This window comes from Pinus tabuliformis, chromosome 8 (assembly GCF_031772625.1).
Source record: "Pinus tabuliformis cultivar Carrire ecotype Pingquan chromosome 8, CPIR1, whole genome shotgun sequence".
Lineage (NCBI taxonomy): Eukaryota > Viridiplantae > Streptophyta > Pinopsida > Pinales > Pinaceae > Pinus > Pinus tabuliformis.
Genome location: NC_142294.1, coordinates 437,974,098 through 437,996,036, shown reverse-complemented (window position 1 = coordinate 437,996,036; position 21,939 = coordinate 437,974,098).

The following is a 21,939-nucleotide window of genomic DNA, read 5'->3' as shown; positions in this document are numbered from 1 at the left end:
AGTGTTTAGGGGAATCTAGAACACTGACACAAGCCACATGAGAGGATGGGGGGGCATTTTTGTTCTTTGTCATACTCTCAATGGGTTGAACAAAAGACTATTTTGATGCCTTCTCCTTATTCAAACCCTTATGGGTTTCTCTCATTTCCTTATCCTTTGATACTTCCTTAGGTATAGAATGAGGGTTATCAAATTAATTTACTGACACATGTTTTTCCCAAGTAATTTCACTTTCCTTTAACTTCTCAATGATTAACATTTTCACAAGGTCGTGATGATACAACCTTCATCTAGAACTTGGAAGGCTATGTTGGATGCCATGGGCCATACACTCCAAGATTTTACATATAAAATAAGGAAAAATTATGCATTCATTCAACTCAAAGTGCATTAGAAACATGATATGATAAAGGTAATTGTTTGCATCGTCCTTTGTAGGTAACATCTTTTTGCAGAATGTATAGTAATTCTTCCACTTCTCCATGATATAGTGCCAAGGTATCCCCTTCTTCCAAGAATTCTTTATCTCAGGTGCATTAATAAACCTACTTCACTCCCCCTGCTCGACTTGTTTATTTTTGAACCACTTATCCCCTTGCTGTGGATTTTCTATATCTTGGGCCACAAACACCTCCATCACCGCCATCACTAGAGTACCAATTCAATATATCTTCCCATCAAACCCTCAGGCACATGCCATGGAAATATAATCATCATAAACTTAGAATCTCCTAAGGAATGGTATCCAACCTGCAACTTTTTAGAACAAGCTTGCTGGCGTTAAACTTTGGAGAACCCTCCAATTCTTCCAAAGAGTAGGGTTCTTGTCTTATGGGCCCTAGCTTCCCCATCAAAATGATGGCAAGAGCTTGATTTATTATAACTTTGCTTCCAATTAGGGTAATGAATACATGATTCAGGGGGGTGAAGGGTGTTGAGAAATATTTGGGGAAACTTAATTAGGTGATTTATCTTACATTGGTAACTGCTTGTGATGTATTTTTACTTAAATTGATTAGCTTATTATTTCACTTGATTGTTATTATGTTCTTATTACCAAGAAACTATAAAAACATGAAGATAAAATAGACAAGATCACAAAAAATGTAGGTTGTAAGCGAGGGCCAAAACCTCTCCTCTTGAGAGGAAAATCCACAAGAATTCTTCTCTTCTTATACAATGTTCAGATGACGAATTCCAAGACCTAAAACCCTTGTCAAAGACCCTTCCAAGACCAATTCAAACTTCTCCTTCTTGATGAAAATTTCCATCTACTTTTACCTAGCATCTAGCAACAATGTTGACCCAACAACTTCCAACAAATTAGACCCAATGACTTCCAACAACTTCGACCCAACAACTTCTAGAAACTTTAGCTTTCCAACAATTTTGACCTAGCAACAACTTTGAATTCCCAACAAATTAGACTTCTCCAACAACTTCTTCTGTAATTTCTACTTCCCCAACATTTCATTTTGTAACTTTGAATTCCCCAATAACTTCTGCAATTTCGGTCTAGTAGCTACTTTAGAAACCTTAACATGAGAGATAGAGAAGTCCAAAAATTTGATCTTGCTTCTCTTTCTTATTTTCCTTGATCTTCGTACTTTTCCAGCTTCTTTCTTGAGGAGATCGAACTTGTTTTCTTTCTTGAATGAATGTCTCTAGATGAAGTTGAGGTTCCCTTATATATAGGCTTATTAGGAGGTCGAAGTTTTTGCCATGAGGATGACTTGATCCTTCTTGTAGGCCAACTTGTTTGAAAATTCCCAGGAGGGTCTTTATGACACTTTTGACTTTGCAAAAAGATTATTTACAATATACAACATTCCCAAAAGTATCTTATGTGTATGGCAATGACTCTTTGACTTCATAACTATATGAAAAACCTAGAAGCACTCAATGGGTGCTTGAACTATAAATAAATTTATCTTGAGCATGAAACCCATGCATCAAGAATTACAATAATAAATTTCATTTCTCTTTAATATCAAATATATAAAATCATGATTACAATAGACATTATGAAGATCGAACCTAGTTACACATTTCAACACTCCCTCTTAACTAGGGAGGTATTCATAATCCTTACACATTACTTGGACGTTCTCATACTGAAGAATTTTCATAAGGAGCTAGATTGGTAAGCCATCTCATAAGCTATATTCTCAACTTATATCAATGCATCTCAAACATATCATCCAACATTGTCACATAACAAGGTCTTGACTAACAACTCTATCTCTCCACGATATTAGAAAAAAATGTTGGGGAGACCAATGATTCATAGACACCATCATTGTCTCTCAAGGCACATACCCCACCCAAATTCTCACAAGGTATGTCCTTTTAGGCCCATTCATGTCTTGGAACAACACATCCTCAAGTAATTTCCTCTTTGACTACTCTTGCCTATTGGATTCCCTACCACATCCTCAAAGAGCATCATAATCAATATCAATTGCTTACCCAATCCTCCATTATTTCTTCATAAAATGAAGACAAGAATGGTGTGTCTATCTCTCCCTCTCAGCTAGGGAGTATCTACATGTTCCTATAAAAGGAATAGTCCCAAGTTCCATTTTAACAAGGAACTTACCCAAGCTCCCTCTCAACTAGGGACTTGTTTCCAACAATAACTATCTTCTCTTTGGTGGAGATCATGGTACTATCATGTGCTTGTAGGGCTCCTCTTTCTGCATCATGTCATGAACTTCATCTTCTTTACCATGGAGCCTTCTTCATCATCACTTTATCATAGGGAGCCGACCATATTCTCTATCACTTTCCCTTTAACGAACCATAGTGTCGAACGAATAGTCATTCCATCCTCCTTTTCATTGGAAAGTGATATTTTAGCCCAGATATGTCTTTTCTTCATACAACTACCTCTTCCATGTCATGTTTCTTTCAAGATCTTCTAGCCAATCACATGAGTATTAGTTGTAGGTGACTTATACAACCTTCTTTTGGTAGCCATGTAACAACCCAACCAGATGCTTTCAAAAATCAAAATGAAGAATAAATAAAAGTTACCTCTTTATGATGGATTTTCATCATGGCATCAACTTCTTGCAGCATCAATATCCTACATATGTATGAATCCTTCTCCAATACACATATTACCAAGGTTTTTCCTTTTCCATCATACATATCAAGGTCTGCATACCTTCTTCATGGAGATGTTTTAACTAATCCTACTTGTTATCGGATGTTGATTACTTATCTTATCTTACATGACTATATACACATCTTTTATGAATTTTTCTTTCACCTTCCCTTCACATATTTATTCCACATGAACGTCTATACATAATTCCTTCATTACAGGAACCATGAATGCCAACTACCTCATATTCTCCATAAGGTCATATTACATCAATATGTAGAAGAGTTCAAGGCATATTCTCTACATGCCTTCATGTATCTTTCTAAAGGAATATTTTCTTCTTCTTTTATCATGCTAATGAGATAGAGCATTCTACCTATTCTATATGCAATCATATGATGAAATGAATTTATATATCTATCAAATATATCCATACCTCTTCCTTCATGTGGTCATCTAGGCTTCCTTCAGGTAACTTCCTTTCCTTTCTTGAAGATGAAAGTACTTCAACCAACTTGTCATGTTTCACAAATTGTTATCATACGGTCATCCTTTTAACCTATAGATCCCACATAAGGTGGAATGTAGACCATATATGAGAAACTTGCTTCTCCTTAAGTAGAGGCAAATCTTCTAACAAAGATTCCATTGGAGGATCTTAATGATCCTTATTTTGCAAATTATCCTTTATAATGATGATGATGGATGACGATATCTTTATATTCTATCTTTCTAGATGAATTTTTCCAACCATGTATATTTCTATTTTTTTTGTCCTTGTATGTTTTCAAAGAAAATTCCATGAGCTACTTTCTCTTCATCATGATGACAATTTCAACTATATGAACTTCTACTTTGTCTATCCTTACATGTATTTATGATGATGTAATCTCTATCTCAGCTATAATGCATCCTGTCATACTTGTGATGCTTTCCATCATGACATATATCTTTTTATAAACTTGAAAAGAACTAAGTGTAGGAGGTTATCTCAGTCATAGTAGAGGTCTTTCACTTCCTCCTTCTTTGCCTTCTTCTTTTTTGGCTCCTTTATTTCTTCAGCGATATGTGCTTCATTTCTATATTTTATTTTATTGTTGTCCTTCTAGAGTTTATGAAAATTCCTCTTAAAGTGCCCATATTCGTTATACTCATAACATTGTATCTTTGACATATCGATCTTTTTTTTTGAGGATCAAACTTTCCTTTTCTCCTGGCCATGGAAACATATGCTTGAACTTGTTCATTTGATCCAACATCACTTTTTGCCTGCAACCAAGTTTCTTCAATATTATATAATGACCAAAGTTCGCTGGATGGAGTGGCTTCCTTCTTTCCATAAATACTTGATACAAATTTTCCCCATTTATAAGGTGTTGTATTGAGCACAATGGTGGTAATCCCTTTATCATACATTATTTCTCCCAGTTCTTGTAGTTGATATCTTATTTGTGATACCCTCATAAGGTATGAGGCTACCCCTTCTTACTTTGATACCTACATATTATATAGTTATGTTCTCAGTGATATAAATTATCCTGCAGTGCTTACAAAAAAATAAATTCTACCAACTTATCATAGATTTCTTTTGATTTCTCCAACTTTGCTACATAAGGAATGAGATAATTCTTGATTGATTATATGAGGATTATTTGTGCCCTTATTTCTCCTTTCATATACTTCGATAGTGCTTAAGATTTTTATTGAGATGGTTTGGAGATTGAACCCTTAACATATTAAAAAAATTCAATCTCTATGCGAGTCAAATATATCCTCTTTTTCCATGCAAGGAAATTTGATGACCTAACCAGTTAGTTGCTCTCCCTACAGAATAAAATCATGTTGATAACATATTCAGACATAAATAGAAATATAATTACTTGTTAAGTGAAGATGTTCCTTTGAAGATGTTATATTCAACTTGATGTGTCCTTGATGATGATGATGACAATTGAAGATGCCTTCTTAAAGATGATTGCTTCCTTGATGATGTCTTCTTTCTTTAAATATGACAATACTTCTTTTCTAGATGATATTCTCGAGATGTGATCATTTCTTCAAAGAGATGGATATCACCTTGATTTCTTTGATGATGATGGAAAGTATTCTTATTTATTTCTTTGGATTTATAAATGTAGAATATGGAGACTTTAAAATGCTTCAAAAATGTAGTCCTTCTTTCTTTGAGTGGAGGTAGGATTGTTGAGGTCTTCTTCTCCTTGTGATGATGTGATCCTTGGTAACTATTAGTCCTCCTTAATGATTTTCTTGTGCTTGAACCTTATGTATCCTTATTTAATGATGTGATCTTCAACCTTCCTCTTCTTCTTGTTGTAGTCACCCTAGATCTGATAACTTGTTGAGAAATCTCGGGGGTAGCTTAATTAAGAGTTTTCTCTTAAAAATGTTAACTGCTTATGATGTATTTTTAATTAACTTGATTATATTCTTATTTCTATTGAATATTATTATATTATTATCATAAAACAACTACCAAACTATGAATATCAAATAGACAAGAGGACACAAAATTTAGGCTACAATCCACGACCAAAATCTCTCCTCTTGAGAGGAAAACCCACAAGATTCTTCTCTTCCTATAGAATGGTTAGAAGATGAATTCTAAGACATAAGACCATCGTCAAAGACCCATCCAAGACCAAGCCAAACTTCTCCTTATTGATGAACTTTTCCAACTACTTTGACCTAGCAAATTCCAACAATTTTGACTTAGCAACTTCCAGCAACTACGACCCAACAACTTCCAGCAACTTATACCTTGAAACTTCCAACAACTTCGACCTTCCAACAATTTTTACCTAGCAAAAACTTTGAATTCCTAGCAATCTCAACTTCCCCAACAACTTCTTCTGCAACTTCAACTTGTTAGTTTTTTCTCCAACTTTTAATTCCCCAAAAACTTATACAATTTTGGTCTAGAACCTACTGCAGAAGCCCTAACATTAGAGAGATAGTTCCAAAACTCTGGTCTTTATTCTCTTTCATCTTTTATTTGATATTAGTCCTTTTCCATCTCCTTTCTTAAGGAGATCAAACTTGTTTGCTTGCTTGAATGAACATCTCTAAATGAAGTCGAGGTTCCCTTATATATATGATTCTTAGAGGGTTGAATTGATGCCCATGAGTCTGACTTGACCCTTCTTGTAGGTTGACTTGTTGACAATGCCTTGGAAGGTCTTTATGACACTTTTGACTTTATTTTATTTATTTATTTACAAGATACAACATTCCCAAAGAGGTCTTACATGTATGGCAATGAATATTTTGACTTCATAACTCTAAGACAAACCTAGAAGCACTCGATGGGTGCTTGACCTATAAATAAATTTATCTTGAGCATCAAACCCATGCATCAAGAATGAAAATAATAAATTTATTTTCTCTTTAATATAAAATATACAAAATCATGATTATAATAAACATTATGAAGACTGAACCTAGTTACACATTTCAACAAAGGGTATAATGTAGTCATAGGAGTGAGACAATGTAAAAGTAGGAGTGAGCGGTATGAAACATGGAACAAAATAAGGTATAAAACTAAAGTCGAGATGACGTTCGATAAAAATATTAAATGATAGCAATTCCTCATTGAGGAATGCGATGCAAGAGAATTTATTTATAATTTTAGGATATGGGGTGCATGCAAGCTAATAATAGCGCACTGGGAAAATGAAGATGAACAAGATGTAATTCAAAGAGAGATGGGAAAAATGTCATCCTTGGGAGGATTCAACACTTATTCAAATTATTACAACAACAAAAAAGTGAAATCACACATACTTATATATTTATATCAAGGTTAAAGGTTTTAAGGTGTTGAAAAATTCTAAGTTTGAAATGCACTATAGAGCTTATGAAATAATAGGTATCACCTTGGTTACCTTTCACCTGAAGGTGATTATAAGGATTTGTGCAAACAAACATGTTTTCTATCACCATACACATGCCATTCCAAACTGAAGGAAAACTGAAAACTTAGACTTTGACCATTGTAGAAATTGATTTGAAAAAAAGTACAAAGGCTAATTTCCACTGATAGAACCTTTGAAAAAGATGAATAATTAGGAGACCAAGTCTGATCCATGATGTTTGATTGTTCCAAATATGTAGATCTAATTTTTTGAACATGTACAAACACTCATTTAACCACTATGAAGATCATGTAACCCCTACATATAAACTTGAAGATTAAGAAAAACATGAAAGCTGCCATGCTCTCCTTGAGTGATTCTAAGAGATTCGTGCTGGATAGACTCTAAAACTAGGTTTTTGTAAAATTCAAAGAAAATTCTAGAGACCAAGTAATGAAGATAATATAAATATGTTGAGAAAAATAAGGAACTTGCCTTTTATATGTAAAACTATTGCACTTGTTATCATAATTTTTTGTTGCAGATGTTGAGGATGCCACTGCTGATGATGTTAATATCGAAGTTGATAATGATGCTACTAGTAATGTTGACGATAATAAACATGATGATGTTGAAAATGATGAGATGGAAATGATAGGGGTGGAAATGATGTTGATGAAAGTGATGGTGGTGAAGATGATGACGACGATGAAGATGGTGAATATGATAGTGATTTTGGAAAAAATGAAGACAATGATCATCTTGAAAGTGATGAGGATGATGAAAATATTGATGGTGAAGGTGGAACAACTGATGAAAGTAAATGTAGTAGAGGTTTTGTGCTAACTGTAGTAAATATTTAGCAAGATGGTCACCCCAAGCTCTGTAACAAGGAGGTATTTCATATATCTGATTTTCTGCCACTAAAAATGAAAACAAAATGAAAACCTCTTTTCGGAAAAAAAAACCATTTATCTTAAATATTAGTATCACCTCATTTTTATTAGAAAAATAGGGGAGAATTTACCCGCTAGTTGCCTAGATTTCAAGAACACTTCCTGTCTAATTGTGCCTGCAAGTTGATTTTCACAACTGAACCTTATTTTTCTCTTTACCACTGATATTTTTTTTAATAATTTTTTTTGGTTAAAGGAACATATTAAGATAAAAATTCAGTAGGATATAGGTCCTCCTTTCCTACCATTACTAGTTCATGTTGTTGCAACACTTTTTGAATGAAACCTTCTTAGTTAGTAGGTTGTTGATATAGCTTAAGTCTATTCCCATTAACCAAGAAGGAAGTACATTGCTTATCATTAGTATTGATATTCACAACTCCATTATAAAATACATCCATGTACTTATATGGATCCAACCATCGTATAAAAAACTTTCCTTTGAAATGCTTAAATTTGGACTAAAGAAAGGAGACACCAATCACTTGGATTTAGCTTCTTGTTTTTTATAAGCTTTTCATGCCACTTACTTCTATATTGTTTGATGGGGATAGTTTGTTGAACAACATCCATCCTTATCTCATCCAATTCATTAAATTGTAGAAATATTTATTTTTGTGCCTCATAAATCTATATTCCTAGCTAAAGTGCAGTTTCAAAAGTTTTCACTTGGAACTCAATAGGTAAGAGGAATTGCTTTCCATACACCAATTCATATAGAGTGTGCTCAATGGTGTTTCTCCATGTGATCCTGTATGGTTAGAAAGCCTCGGGAAGCTGGTTTTCCCAATCTCTATGATGCATTTGTATTCTCTTGGTTAAAATAGCCTCATGAAATTTATCGTTAGATGCCACCTGGCCATTGAACTATGGATGATATGGTGATGATTTTTTGGTGCCTAGTATTTTATGGTTGTGTGATGGCCTTCACAATTATCGAGGTATGTTGTGTTCCCAAATATTTAATAATTTCTCTAGGCACACTAAAATGCATAAATATGTCCTAAAAAAAAAATCTACAACTGAATTTTTGATACCATGAGAAAATTCTTTAGATTCTACCCACTTGGTTATGTAATTAGTATAGACTAGGATATAGCTTATTTTTTGTGATGTTGGAGTGATCAATGCCACAAAGTCAAGGGCCCAATTTTCAAAGGGATCCACAAGGCTGTAAATGCATTTCATCAACCTAAATTGAGCGACCCATCCAATTACAACTATCACATCTATGGTCATAATCCTTGGAATCCATAAAAAGGGTAGACCAATAGTAGCCCAAATGAAGTACCTTATAAGCAGTCTTTTTATTAGAAAATCCCCCCCCACATGGTTCAATGTAGGAAATACCTCAATATGTTAAACACTTCATCTTCTCACACACATCTTCTGATGTTCAAATCAAAATCAGTGTGTGTAACATCCCTGGTGATAATTCCATGTAATAAAAGCTAAAAGCAATAACCACAGATGAATGGGACACTAATTCCAAGCTAAATTTTGGGCAAGACATCCTAGGGGGTGTTCATTTGGTTGTTTATGGCTAAGGAAATTGACAAAGGCAATGGATAAGTCTTTGGAAAGAAAAATGGAATTTTTAGCACATTTATTTATGAAAATAATGGAAATTAGGAGAAAAAGGAGGTGAAAGGTCATAGGTTGCATGTGCGGAGGAAAATGAAGGAAAATAATGGAAAATGAAGAAAATAGAGGCCTCATTCATAAAAAGGCTTCTGAGGATCAGTTGGTAACCTTTTTCTAGTTCAGTTTTGGAGCACTCTCATTATTCTCTCTCTCTCTCATACTCTTGGATACTTAGAGTTTTCTTGGAGCACTTTGGCAGTGGAGAAAGAAAGGAAAATCAGGAAAGAGGAAGCAAGGATCAAGAGGGGAAAGGTAGGATAAAGCAGCTACAACAGGCTTCATTGAAGGTATCAACTTGCATGTGTATTTCCTTGCTAGATTTGGCATGCATGGTATTGCATGTGGTTCTTTTCTATCATGGCATGGGTTTTTCCAAGTGTAACAGTGTTTTTCAACATAGCCTTGCCATTTTCAGATAGCCATGGTGTGATGGGGTTCTCATGTTTGGTTGAGATGGATTGCTGGATGGATTTGAACCTGAGTGAGGTGGATCTCCGAAATGATAGAACAAATGGCCTAGTAACCCCTGAACCAGATTGTGGGTTGCAGTAAATCCAGATTTTGTGTTGCCTCAGATGGCCTAAGAATCCTTTCTGGTGAATGACAACATATACGGTAAAACCTAGAGGTGGTTTTCTCTTCGTTGGGCCTACTAATCCCAGGTTTCGGATATGCGGTAAAGCCTAGAGAGTAGGTATCGGTTTAGGGTCTAGTGATCTGGGTTTGGATTGTGGTAAAGCCTAAGAGACTAGAAGACAGTAAAATCCCTCACGGTGTAGATGGAGTAAAATCCCTCACGGTGTAGATGGAGAAAGATGGTGGTACCCATGCTTGTTTTCCCTAATGATCGGGTGGAGATCATGGTAAAGCCGGTTATGATGTGTTCATTGTGTTGGCCTAGTGATCTAGGATGGATTAGGGTAAGGCCCAATTTCTATTGATGAGGGTGAGTTGGTTTCGCCTTGGTATGACCTGGTTGAGTTATTTTGGTTTGAGTCCCAAATTCATGCTTGGAATATGGCACGGGTTTGAATGGTTGAAGAGAGTTTTGGCTTAACCATTCTATGGTTGGGTGGAATGTGGTAGTCCCATCTCTGGTTGGTTGATTGCATTGATGAATGAGAAATTCATTCCCTTGATTTCTATGTGCAAATGTGCTGATGTATATATGGATTTTGATGGCTGATATGTTTATGGTTATTTTTTTCCTATTATGCTGGTTATATGTACATTTTGTGACAACAACTATGTATGGCTCTCAACATGTTTTTACTTTTATTTGAATGGATATGGTATCTATGACCTAATAAGTGATAAGGAAACAAATGGAATGAGGGAACAATGGTTCATAGCGATTCTCAGATAAGTATGAGATCCCTACACTTAATTATGTTGTTTACACCTGTAGGCTACATGTTGACAATATGTTTGATGAAATGCCTATCATGGCTAGTAGGGGTCTGGTTAAGGTCTTGATCAAGCTATTTATTTTGCATCATTGTTTCCCTGTACTTTACTTGATTAAGAGCTTTCATTCCATTATGGGTAGTGGCCTGGGCTCTAGGCCTGAAAAGGTGGCTTAAATCCCAGGGTTACTGGCACAAAACTAGCAACTTTAGTCCACAGTCACTGGCAGGCAGGCCTATGAGATCGAATTTAGGTCTCTAGTTGCTCCCTTGCCCATAGCATGAGAGAGACTATGGCCTAATATGTTGGGTCCCTATAATACTAGTGATTACCCCATTACTATTATAGTTGTATCCCTTATTAATGTTGTTGTGCCCCTATTTCCCCCATAATGTTATTACTAGAATCCCTCTATTGTTATTTTTGTGGCTTTATATTATTATTGTTAGGTCGGCTGGTTATATTGTGACTCCTTAGACTCCTATACATAGAAAGGAGGTTTTGTCATTTGTATCATCCAAGAATTGTTCATTTATGTAATGTAAAGGAGGTTGCCCCCTCGAAGAGGCTGAATTCTAAGGCGTGGATCTATCTTTTATATCTTTTTCTTGAGCTGGTTCATAACATTTGGTATTAGAGCTTTGGATTCTAGGGTTTCGCTGCTCCAAACGGGTCATCGTGGCATTTTCAGTATAACCTTTTTTCTGTGATGTTTCAGAAGCTAAAACAAAATCCCATTTGAGAAGACATCACGCTGAATCTCGGGTCCGAATTTCAGAGCTTTTCGCGCTATATTTGCGGAGATATGACTTGAGGAAGTTGGTCTTTTTGCAAACTCCTAAATTACATTCCAAATAGGTGACCTGGGGAAAATCATCATGACTTTCTCTCTGAGCATCAGATTGACATTTTGTAAGAAGGTATAGAAAGAGGACGAACTGTAGTTTCTTGTATATCTTTTTTAGAGCCAAAGGTCAAAACAGGGACACGTGGCACGTCGTACAAGTTCGCTCTACTGAACTAGTCTATAATCAGGTCACTGTGGGAGATTTGACATAACTCTTCCTTGGAGAATCCAATTGGGATCAGATTGGTGGCATTGGAAAGAGGAGACAGAGGGCTACTACAGGTTTCAATTTCAGAACTAGATGATCTGAAATTACAGAGAGACATTAGAGGCAATATCAAGCTCCTACAAAGTGAAAAAAGGTGTGTAGATTTTTTTAAATTTTTGCTTAAGCTTGGTTTGAAAAATTATTTTGAAGGAATTCAAAGGGCATAGTAGAGCATTGTTATCGGTAACTGATGCCCTGAGGAAAGAAAATGCAAACACCTAGTAAGCAACTTGAAAGCCCTAACATGACTCATGAAGAAGATGAAGAAAATTACAAGACCAAGTGCAACAAATTTCACTCTCACAAAAGCTAACAGAAGCTAAGATAAATGGCGTGGAATCTAAGATAAAGGGCGTGGAAGCTAAGATTGATGATTTGAAGACAGATTTGAAGAGAGACATGGCAGATTTGAAGACAGATTTGACAAATTTTCTACAAGAAATACTTACTAATGGTGAAAAGGTAGTAAAGGAAACTCATGATGCTAACAAAAGAAATGTTAATCATGATTTCATAGACTCTAATGTGGGATTGAAGACCCACCATATTCCAAAAATTGATATGAGAAAGTTTGATGGCAAGGATCCCGCAACATGGATATTATAGATGGAACAATTTTTCGATCTCAATAATGTGCAAAACACACAAAAGGTACGTATTGCAACTTTATATTTGGAACCAAATCAGTTTGTATGGTATCAATGGCTTTGCTCTCATAAACAAATTATCACTTGGGCAATTTTTACGGAAGAATTGACAGCGCATTATGAGGATACAAAAAGCAACACTTTTTTTGGCCAATTGATAAGTCTCAAACAAAAAGGTTCAATAATGGAGCACATTGAGGAGTTCCAAAAATTGAACATAAGGGTAAAAAATATTCCAGAGGAGCATAGGATTGATGTTTTCATAGGGACTTTAAAGGATAATACCCAACATGATGTTTGCCTTTAGGAACCTGATTCATTAGAGAAGGCATTCAGGTTAGCAAGAAAAATGGAAAGAAAAATTATGGAAACTAGGAAGCATACCACTCACAACTATAAAGATGGAAGTGTTGTTGCCCCTAGTATTCCACAACCTATAAGGTTGACACTGCAACAATTGGAAGAAAAAAGAGCAAAAGGGCTTTGTTACAGTTGTGATAGCAAATACACTAAAGGTCATAAGTGCGCTGAGAAGAAATTATTCTACATAGATTGTGAAGAGGAACAAGAAAAGGAGCAAGAAAGGTCAAAAGAAGAAGATATACTCCAGGAACGAAACCCAGATAAAGAATAAATGAATCCAACCATATCTTGTAATGCATTGGAAGGAATTACCACTCCTCAAACCATCAAGATAGAAGGACAAATCAAGAAGAAAAAGGTAATAGTGTTGATTGATTCAGGAAGTACCCACAATTGTATTCATTGTAAGGTAGCAAAAGAATTGAATTGCTTCTTATATCCAGCACCAGAGTGTCAAGTGATGGTTGCAAATGGAGGAACAATAAATTACTCAGGAAAGTGCCATAATATCAAGCTATCCATGCGAGAATATGTATTGACTAGCCCAATGCTTTCCATTCCAATGGGAGGTGCTGATGTTGTACTAGGAGTCCAATGGCTACAATCCTTGGGTACAATAGCTTTTAATTTTCAAGAACTTTTCATGAAATTTTCTGTGGAAGGAAAGGAAGTTGAATTAAGGGGTATTGCAGGGAAACCAGGAAAGATAATCAGCTCTAACGGTATGACAAAGCTTCTAAAAAAGGAACAAAGAGGTGTAATTGCACAAATATGTTCGCTAGATGTTTCCAAATTAGAATCATTTATTTCTCCAGATCTCCAAAAAGTCTTGGACAATCATTACAAGGTATTTGAGACTCCCAAAGGTCTCCCACCTATTCGTGATCATGATCATGCTATTCATCTGATTCCAGGAAGTGTTCCTCCAAACATTAGGCTGTACAGATATCCCTATGCCCAAAAGAGTGAAATTGAACGTATGGTTGCAGAAATGCTAGAGGCTGGTATAATTCAACCGATTCAAAGTTCTTTCTCTGCTCCAGTAGTATTGGTGCACAAGAAGGATGGATCATGGTGCATGTTTCCGGATTATAGGGAGCTCAACAAGCTCACTATTAAAGATAAGTTTCCCGTTCCTGTCATTGATGAATTACTGGATGAATTGCATGGATCAATTTACTTCAGGATATCATCAAATCAGAATGAAGATTGAAGACATTCTGAAACAACATTTAGAACTCATGAGGGTCATTATGAATTTTTGGTCATGCCTTTTGGCCTTTGCAATGCACCTTCAACATTTCAAGGTTTGATGAATTCCATTTTCAAACCATTCCTTAGAAAATTTGTGTTAGTATTTTTTGATGATATACTAATCTACAACAAGTCTTGGAAGGATCATGTTGAACATGTTGACAGGGTGCTACAACTATTGGAAGAGAAACAATTATATGCAAAAAGATCCAAATGTTTCTTTGGAGTACAAGAGGTGGAATATCTGGGTCATATTGTATCTCATGAAGGAGTTAAGGTAGACCATAGCAAAATTAAAGCCATTAAGGAATGGAAAATCCCCACATCCATAAAGCATCTGCGAGGATTTCTCAGGTTGACAGGGTATTATCACAAGTTTGTTAAGAATTATGGGAGAATAGCAGCACCTCGAACAACATTATTGAAGAAAGATGCATTTTCATGGACTCCAGCAACAACAAAGGCCTTCGAACATCTTAAAGAGGCAATGTGCCAAGCACTGGTCTTAGCTACACCAGACTTTACAAAAACCTTTATTGTGGAATGTGATGCTTCAGGAAATGGAATTGGTGTTGTTTTAATGCAAGATGAAAGACCCATTGCTTTTGAAAGTCGTCCAATCAAGGGAAAGTTTGTACACAAAGCTATTTATGAGAAGGAAATGTTGGCAATACTCCATGCACTTAAGAAATGGCGACCCTACCTAATGGGAAGACACTTCAAGGTAAAAATGGATCATGATAGCCTTAAATACTTTTTAGAACAAAGATTATTCTCTGAAGAGCAACAAAAGTGGGTCACAAAGATGTTGGGTTATGAATTTGAAATCATATACAAAAAAGGGAAGTAAAATGTGGTGGCATATGCACTCTCAAGAAAGGATGAGGATGTGGAAGCATTGTTGTGCGCCATTTCTATTATCCAACCAGATTGGATAAACAAAGCAAGGGAGGAATGCAAGAATGACGAAGAAGTGTGGGCACTTATTCAAAAGTTACAACAAGATTACAGTACGTCTAATACATTTAGCTGGAAAAATGATTCTTTATGGTACAAAGATCGCTTATACGTCTGTAAGAATTCCCAGCTAAAACAAAAGATTCTTATGGAATTGCACACTTCTCCCTTAGGAGGGCACTCAGGATTTTTAAAAACTTACCACACAGTTAAGAAGGAATTTTTTTGGGATGGCCTTAAATCATATATTCGAAAGTTTGTGGCAGAATGTTTGGTTTGCCAACAAAATAAAGTTGAAAAATTAAGACACCGGGTCTATTACAACCTTTATCCATTCCAAGCCAACATTGGGAGGAGGTTTCAATGGATTTTATCACAGGTTTACCCAAGTCTGAGGGAAAGAGTGTTATCATGCTGGCAGTTAACATAATTACCAAGTATGCACACTTTTGTGCATTATCACATCCATTTAAAGCCAGTACAGTTTCTTATGCATTTATGCAAACAATTTAAAAGCTACATGGAAACCCAAAGATTATTCTAAGTGACAGAGATCCCATTTTCACTGGAAATTTTTGGACATAATTATTTTCTTGTCTTGGTACTCAGTTAGCTCATAGCTCATCTTATCATCCTCAATCTGATGGGAAAAACTGAGATAGTAAACAAATGTTTGGAAGGATATCTTCATTGCTTTGTATCTGATAAACAGACACAATGGGTCAAATGGTTGCCTCTGGTTGAATGGTGGTATAACACTTCCTTCCATACAACAACAAAAATGACCCCATTTATGGAACTTTATGGATATCAACCACCATCCATCACATCATATTTAAGAGAAAATTCTAAGGTTCAAGCAGTGGAACATCACATCGAACATCAACAATAGGTCCTCCAACTCTTAAAGGATAACCTCGTGTTGGCACAAAATAGAATGAAACAACAGGCAGATAAACATCGCAGTGAAAGAAGTTTTGATGTAGGTGATTGGGTATTCCTACGGCTACAACCATATAAGAAGATGTCCCTCAAGCAAGCTAAGAAGGATAATAAATTATCACCAAAGTATTATGGTCCATACAAGGTGTTGCAAAAGATTGGTACTATGGCATACAAATTGTTGCTTCCTGCAGCTTCTCGGTTGCACTTAGTTTTCCATGTTTCATGTTTAAAGAAGGTTATAGGCGACAAGCTCCCAGTTCAAACAATATTTCTAGAACTTGACGAGGAAGGAAAAATTATATTGGAACCAGAAGTAGTCATAGAAACAAGAACTCGATAGCTATGAAATCGATCAATTTCGGAGTATCTTATCAAGTGGAAGAACTTATCCGCTCAAGATTCCACATGGGAGGAAGATAATTTTATACAGAAGCATCCAAAACTACTCAAGCGTTGAGGACAACACTTTTTTGAAGGACCGTTGGATCTAATCACCAGGGATCCAACGGCTCACGATTTTCTACTTCCGTTTCGTCCGATACCTCCCGCTGAGCCATATCTGCCGTCCATCTGCGTGATTCAACGACTGATGAGATTTTCCGCTCTGCTCATGCGTCCGCCATGCAGTCCTCTATCCATTCCATACTCCCAAAGTACGAAGGTGGTTAGTGTGCAGTACTCGACGCAGTTACTCCTCAACGAATGCATTTAACAGGAAGGATGGCCGAGAAAGAAAGGACCAACCTCGAGCAGTTAAATACATTTATCAGTTATGGAATTTCACCTATATGACACTCCACCTACCCAAGAAGGACAACAGAGCATCCGAGAAGATCAAATTCATTCACTGAAGCAAGCAGATTGTACTAAAGACTCCATCAGGTAGTTAAGGCGGTTGGCGGTCCATTATGACCCCTTCACGTGTAGAATAGCAGAACATTTTTGTAATCAACCTCTATATATATCCAGAAAACAGATGTAGTCAGGGTTGATGGTTGTTGCTTTGATGTAAGGTTCAACTTCTGGAGACTGTAACTACTTTTATACTTGTAGTGTCTGGTCTTCATTTTCAGCTAATACAAGCTTCTTTTGCTGTTAATTGCTCACATCCATTTCTACTCTATTCTAGGCTATGTCTGTTATGCATTTATTCGCGTACTCTTGATATTTAGCACTAGAGGGGCTGTCATCCCACCTCTGTGTTGAAGTCTAGTATGTAACATTGAATGTGTTATGCAGGTTTCTGCTTACTTAATGCCAGAGAGCTGTCATCCTGTCTGTGCATTAGGAAATAGATTTGTAGACCTCTTTACTGGTTGCAGCTGGCCATCACATGGTCTTGTGCATTTGCTGGTGTGGTCAGTATTCTCCATGTTCACCTAATCCTCAAACTATGAGTAATTGGTGGTCTAAAGCCTTGTAGTCTGGGGGTGTTCACCCATGTCTAGAGTTAAGCATAGTAGAAGTGGTTGTCTGGCTTGGACAAGCATCATTCCTTCCATTCATCCATCTCCAACATCTTGTTGAGTTTGTAATGTTCCCGAGCATCTCTGAGATACAACCTAGGAGAGTTTCTTGGGGTGATAACATCACCCTTTTTCCACACTATTTTCAATTTTCAAAAGATATTTTAATTCCATTTTAAAAAAATATATAATTCCATGCCATGATCTCAACCATACATAATGAAAAGCCTTTTGTTGGGAGGCCATAAGGACAATTTCCTCAATGCAAGGAATAAATGTAAGGCATCCATAGGTTTGTATATTTATTGATGTATAGATTATGTTTATATTATCATTTGTGGGGAGTTATTTTTTATTAAATAGTATTTGCTAACATGATTCCGTAACAAAAGGATTTTTTTTGTTTAATCTGATAGTTTTTTATTTATATATTCTTAATTATAATTATATATTTATATATAATGAAATCAAAATATATACGTATAATGTGTATAATTTTTTTTTTTTTTTTTGTTTATTGTTAAATGATTTTAGTTTAGTAGTTTGGTGAACAATTCATTTTCTCAATTACTTGAATTAAAATTTAAATCTATGAAAACACAATTCATTTATAATATTTATGAAATAATTATATCTCATGCAATAATTATTGAATCTAGTTTATTTTTTTTTTCTTATATATTATATTAATTTTTAATTGCTAAATACTACTTACCATCGCCTACTATGGTTAGTCCATACTTTTTTTAGCTTATCCACCTCCTATTGTTAGTCTATATTTTTTTAGCTTATCCACTTACAATAATATAACTTAATCAATGTGAAATGATTTATAATTGAAATACAAATTTCAATTTCTTTTTAATTTTATTATTGAAATGAAAGGTAATTTTGTTAAATTTATTAAACATTTAAACAAAATTTTCATTTTTTTTAAATAGGATTGTTTAAAGACATTTTAAAATTTAAATACTAAAAAATATATATTATAATTTTAAGTATATAAATATAAATAAATGTTGATTAAGTTGAAATTAATATTTTAATACAAATAATGGAAACAATAAATTTTAAATTATTATTATTATAAGAAACGTATTTATATGCAAGACTGCATTTGGATCGCAACAAATACATCAAGTAGTACATAACTGTATCTTCAAATTTTTTTTTTGAGCCTTTTTATCTAACAAAACTACAATTCTTTTCAAAGGGGCTCCAAATTGGAAAACAAGAAACAAGGTTTTGTAAGTATATACTTTGCAAAACTGACCTAACAAAAAACACAATTCACATGTCATACTAGACCTAATTGATAATGAAATCCATTTAGCTCTAAGGAGTGGGAGAGGGCATGATTCGACCATCCATTTTTAAATCTCCCTATCGTCATTCTAAATGTTATCCTATTTTTGAAGGATCTCTTGATCCCCAATTCTTGTCCCTTGAAGTGAGAGAACTAAGGATCACTCTTTCTTGATTAATGACTTCACCTCCTCCATTCTTTTTTCTAACCATAATCCCTTTAAACTCCAAGAGAGAACATTCATTACTTACTTCTTGCATGAGTTTCCCCTTGTTGAGGAGCATAGTTTCCTCTTTTTCTGGTGTTTCTATATCCTTTGAGTTTTGGATGTAGAATTGGCTGAGTGCCCATTTCCTTATCTTTTTCCATTTTCTCCAATCTCACCTTCTGTTATTCATTTTATCTACCTTTCATTAGAGCCTCTCTAGTTCTTTTTCCTTCTCACCCTTTGATTTCTTGTTTGCTGAACTTGGAAAATATGACCCCATGTTAGTGCTTTTAGGGGAGAGGAATTCTTTCTCCTTCGTAATAGTCTCTATGATCTGTTGTACTGGTGCCAAAACTTCTTCTAACAATGACATATCTTCATCAATTCTTTCGAGGTTTGGATCTTATACATTTTTTTTCCCTTGAAAGGGTGGGTTATTTTGTGGAATTCCCCCTCTTCATTCACCATATTTAATGCCTCATAGTTGTTACTATTCTCTTTCTTCCCTTCGTTGGTTCCTTCTTTACTTCCAGGATTGGTTTTTTTGTAGGGCAATGGTCATTTCCTTTTATTCCCAGTCTGATTTTATTTCCTTTGATGATTTTTCAGTTGTTTTATTGGGACTCCTCCTTTTTTGATATTGCCATTTTTCTCTTTACTCCACTTGTTTTTTTGCTCCTCTTGTTTCTTTTTGCAACTTCATATAAAGTAGCCATATTCATGGCATACTTTGCATTTAAATGGAATTTAGTCATAATCTACCTCTTGGATATGGGACCAATTGCCTAGATTTATATTTATGGCAACGGGGAGTCCCTTATCCAGATCCACTTCCATGCAGATCCCGGTGCAAGAGAAAATCCCCTTTTGTGGCTTATAGCATTCGATACACTTGCCATGGGTATTTCCAATACTTCTCAAAGTGGTATCATTCTAACAATTTAATGGAAAAAAGGGGAGCTTCATCCATATTTGGATTGCATATGGAACATCACTTTTTAGGTTAAGATATGGACTCCACCAATCTAGATATAAGCCTTGAACCCACATTAAATAAGTCCTACTTTTGAAGATCATGTGATCCACCTTTTTTTTAAAGAAGAAAGTAAACGACCATTTTATATAGAATGCCGAATAGACAAAACCCTTGATGATGGGTTTCCAATTTTTTTCTACCCACAACCTCATAGAATGTGGGGAGGGTTAGATCCCCATAAATTAGTTGGCCAGGCCATGCTCGGCCAGTTGCAGAGCTCAATTTCTTGACCGAGGTGCAAATACCTCCACATTTGAGATTTCCTCTAATTTGTTGATGAAGCAAGAAGGAATTTTCTTCTGGAACCTCAACAGATTCACAACCAATGAGTTAAAAACATTTATATTGGGAGCAGGTGGAGAGAGTGGGAATGTAGATTCCCTGTACTGGTTGTCGAGGTGCTAAAAACACTGATGCATAAAAAACCTTCAAAGCCACACATCACAAATCATTGAAAACATTATAATAAATAAAACTATTTTTTCAAAACAAAATGTATACAAAATATTAAATTATAATTAATGTTTTGAAAACAATTATATACATATATGTATTCGCTTGTAGGTTTTTTTCTTAAATTTTTTATAAAATTTATTTTATATATAATATTTATTATACTTTTACCTTGAAAATAAAAATGTATAAAAAACTATAATACTAAAAGGTTATATATATATAAGCAAAATTACATTAGATTTTCAAAAATTTACATACAATATAGATACGGATAAGCATGGGCCGACTGTGTCGGAGTCCAAAATGTTCTAGAAACAAAAAATTGTCTAACCTAGAGTAATCTTGGGAGAGACCATATGCACTTAAGTTGGAAGCTAGATGGTCTCCTTGAGTTTCTTGAGAGCAATTTTTGACATAATTAGACCACAACAAAATAAAGAGTAACAAAGACTAGGGAAGTCTTAGCATCAAAATACCACATGAACACTACAAAATAACATAAAATTGAAAAACCTTTCTTGGAGATTGATGGTGAGCCAGGTAATGTTTAAAGGTACTTGAAGGGATTGTCCTTGCCTTTAGGGAGCCATGGAGGTTGATCCAATTGAATAAGTATCCTTCCATTGCTGATGTTGCCTCTTGTCATGAGGTTTCCCCCCTTCAGACTGTCTATTGCCATTGTGTTGCTAGCAACAACTTACTCCCTCTCCATATGGCATGATGTACTTGTAATGTTTGTTTGTTTATTCTTCCATTTCAGAGTCACCAATTTCTTAGGATTGGGTGGCTTAGTGCCTTGAAATATCGAGTTAGTAGTGTCCATATTTTCCAGCGAGTTGGAGGAAGATGAAGGTGGGGGTGTAGGAGGGACTTGAATTCCCAAAGATCCTAATAAGACACATAGAGTCAAATGTGCCTGAAGTATATGGAAATTTAAGTCTGTAATTATTCTCTTGATGAGTCACAAAACATCTTCCTAGTCCCTTAATTTTTGACCAAGAAGATTCTTGATTGCCCAATGTTTATCACCAATATTTATCATCTCTTGCACTTCCATGGCTATGATCAGTTGTCTAATGTGCAGTGGAAGATCTTTGTCAAATTTCTTAGTTCCTTGGCCATGCCATGGAGGAGGAGGCTAATATCCTCTTCCTCTCCCTCCTCTCCTAGAATTACCTCTTTCGAAAACCATGGT